The sequence below is a fragment of the Nicotiana tabacum genome, chromosome 8, assembly GCF_000715075.1.
Source record: "Nicotiana tabacum cultivar K326 chromosome 8, ASM71507v2, whole genome shotgun sequence".
In the NCBI taxonomy this organism is placed as follows: domain Eukaryota; kingdom Viridiplantae; phylum Streptophyta; class Magnoliopsida; order Solanales; family Solanaceae; genus Nicotiana; species Nicotiana tabacum.
Genome location: NC_134087.1, coordinates 5,852,451 through 5,856,396, shown reverse-complemented (window position 1 = coordinate 5,856,396; position 3,946 = coordinate 5,852,451).

Genomic DNA, 3,946 nt, shown 5'->3' with positions numbered 1-3,946 from the left:
AACTTGAGAGGGCACTCTTTCTTTTAGAAGTTGAAGTAGTTGAGGTAGCTGATATTTCAGTTGTTTGGTAGTAGCTTTCCTTCCATTGTTTCTAGTTGGAATGATCCTTTATTTACTTTTGTTGTGATTTTTTACTGACCGTCCCAATTTGTTCCCAGCTTGCCTTCCCTTGGATCTTTGCTCGCTTGGGTTTTAGCTTTCAACACGTAATCCCCGATTTTGAGTGGCTTGACCTTTGCTTTCTTGTTATAATAGTGTTCTGCTTGCTATTTTTGGGTGATCATTCTTATATAGGCCATATCTCTTCGTTCATCGACTTCGTCAAGTTCTTGCCTTCTGCCCTCGTCGTTGCTTGTCCGCTCTTGTAGGAGTACCTTAAACTGGGCTCTCCAACCTCGACTGGTATTATTGCCTCATTCCCATAGATCAAAGAGTGGGGCGTCTCTCCTGTTCTCATTTTCGGAGTTGTTTAGTATGGCCACAATACTTCTGGTAGTACTTTCGGCCACAGTCCCTATGCATCCTCAAGCTTCTTCTTCATGATGTTTAGTATCGATTTGTTGGAGGACTCTGCTTGCCCGTTGACCGCGGGGTGGTACGAGGTTGAGAGTACTCTTTGGATATGCCATGTATTGAAAAATTTGGCGGTTTTCTTTCTCGAGAATTGGGGTTCATTATCGCAGCTGATTTCTTTAGGAAGGCCGAATTGGCATATGATATTCTTCCATATAAAAGTGATTACTTTCCGTTCCCATATTTGGGCGAATGCTCCTGCTTCTACCCACTTAGAGAAATAGTCAGTTAAAACTAAAAGAAATCGTACATTACCTCATCCTGTTGGTAGGGGGCCTATGATGTTCATTCCTCATTTGATGAACAACCAAGGTGAGGTGACCAAGTGGAGGTGTTCGACTGCTTAGTGAATCATTGGGGTGAACTTCTGGCATTGCTCGTATCTTTTCATGAAGTCTGTAGTCTTTTTTTTCATGGTGGGCCAATAATATCCCGCCTGTATGAGGCAGATGACCAGTGCTCAGCTGCCCGAATGAGCCCCGCAATGGCCTTCGTGGATTTCTTTAAGGACACGCCGAGTCTAGTTCTGGCCAAGGCACTTTGCTAAAGGGCTACTGTAAGTTCTCTTGTACAGGTCGTTATAGAGGATGTTGTATTTGGCCGCTTGCATTTTTAGTTTCTTGGCTTCTTTTATATCGTGTGGGAGTATGTCGTCTTGCAAGTATATGATAATACAATTTCCCCGTTCCCAAGTCAAGTTAATGATTCTTACCTCGACTTGGTCTAGTGGTGAGTTGAGGAGATGGACCATGTTTTTGTCTCCTGTTGTGATGCTTTTGGTGGATGCGGCTAGTTTAGCTAGGCCATCTGCCTCGGCGTTCTGTGCTTGTGGAATTTGGTCGAGCTGACATCCGTCGAACTCGGATAGCAGCTTGCGAATTTCGATCTGGTATTTTCACAATCTTTGTTCCTTGATTTGAAAAGTTCATGTGACTTGGTTGACTACGAGTTGGGAGTCACAACATAGTTTTGACCGTTTTAACCCATACTTGAGTGCTAGTTTCAAACCTGCAATGACAGCCTTATACTCGGCCTCGTTGTTAGTCACGTCGGGGCACCTTATGGACTGGAGAATTACTTCACCTGTTGAGACTTCAAGTACGAGTCCCAGTCCGGACCTCGACGCGTTGGATGCACCATTAGTGTATAGGGCCTAGAGGTCTTGTGTTTGGGGGAAAGCTTGGAGGGCTTCCCTTTCGACTTCAGGCATTATTTTTGAGCTGAAGTCGGTGATGAAATCAGTGAGCACTTGTGACTTTATCGCCATTCGTGGTTGCTATATGATATCGTGCTCACTGAGCTCAATGGTCCATTTGGCCAGCCTTTCTAATAGCCAGGATTTATGTAAAATGCTTCTTAGGGGGGAAGTTATGACGACCGAGATGGGATGACATTGGAAATACGGTCTAAGCTTCCGTGAAGATACAACTAAGGCCAACGCCAGTTTCTCGAGGTGCGGGTACTTTGTCTCGGCATCGGCTAGTGTTTTGCTAATATAATAGATGGGAGATTGCAGAGCTTTGTTTTCTTGAATTAGGACTGCACTCACAGCTATCTCGGATACAGTTAGATAAATGACGAGACGCTCCCTCAGCTATGGTTTTGAAAGCAAAAGTGGAATGACAAGTATGCCTTTAGTTCCTTCAGAGCCAGGATGCAGTCCGAAGTCCATTGGAGGCCGTTTTATTTCTTGAGTACGCCAAAGAATTTATGGCACCTATCTGACGACCGTGAGATGAATCTTGATAGTGCGGTGATACGGCTAGTCAACCTTTGGACCTATTTTTTGGTGGTCAAGAGTCGGATATCCTCTCAATTACTTTGATTTGGTCAGGGTTGATCTCGATCCCTCCATGTGATACAAGGAAAGCTAGAAATTTTCCTCAGACTATGCCAAACACACACTTTTTCGAGTTCAATTTCATTCTGTACCATCTGAGTATGTCGAAAGTTTCTTTCAAATAATCAATGTGATCTTCTCCTCTTTTCGACTTGGCCTACATCTCATATATATACTTCCATTGTCTTACCGAGTTGATCCTTGAACATCCTTGTTAGCAACCTTTAATAGGTCCCCCCTGCGTTCTGTAGTCTGAAGGGCATGATTCTGTAGCAGTACGTTCCTTGGTGGGTGATGAAGACGGTCTTTTCCTGATTTTCCTCTTCCATGACGATCTGATTATAGCCTGATTAAGCGTCCAAGAAACTTAACAGCTCACGTATGGCTGTTGCATCAATGAGTTGGTAGATATGAGGTAGCGGGAACGAATCCTTTGGGCATGCGTTGTTCAAGTCTGTGAAGTCTACGCACATCTGCCATTTCCCATTTTCCTTTTTAACCATTACCACGTTGGCAACCCTTTGGGGTACTTTGATTCCTTAGTGGAACCATTTTCTAACAGTTTTTCCAATTCCTCGCGCACTACATCTTTGATTGCGGAGTTGAATTTATGCTTGACCTGCCTTACCGAGGGGTAGAAAGGGTTGACGTTTCATTTGTGCATAGAGATTTCCTTTGGGATGCCTGGCATATTTGCATGGTTGAAAGCAAACAAATCCATGTTTACTTTTAAGAATTGACTGAACTTACCTGGGTCCTGAAGTTTACAACCCATATAAGACTTCTTGCTATGGTCGTTGGGGTGTAATTGAACGGGGTCGAGGTCTTCTGTGGTCGACCTTGTGTCTTCGACTATGTAGGGATCTTTGATGCCTTCCCCGATCTCGTCATGCCCTAACCTCAACCCTATTGATTACTTGCCTCTTTTTCTTTATCCTTCCTTTGTTCGGAGGTCATGCTATCTAAAGTGATGCAGTAGCATTCCCGGAATGTATATTTCTCTCCTCATATACTGAATATCCCCCATGAAGTTGGAAATTTGATAACTTGGTATAGGCTGGAGCGGATGTCCTTCATGAGGTATATCCACGGTCATCCTGTTATGTCGTTGTACGCGGTGTCTTGATCCATGATGTGGAATGTTGTTTCTAGAGTTACGCCGCCAGCCAAAATGGGAAGAGTAATTTTTTGGGATGTCCATTTAACTACATTGTTAAAACTAGTTAGTGTGATGCAGCGCGACACTATCTTATCCTCGAGTTTCATTTGGGTAAGTACTCAGGGATGAATAATCCACACGCCGCTTCAATCACCTATAATAATACGTTCAACATTGATATCCAAAATTTGTAGAGTAATAATAAGGGCGTCATGATGAGGGAAGACCAAACCGTCGGCACCCGACTTATCGAAGATGATACTTTCTTCGAGTTCATCGTACCGTTCGCGAGTGATGGATCACTTGAGTTTGTGGGTAGTGGTAAACTTCACGCTGTTGATAGAGGCGTCATATCAGATGATCATGTTGATGGT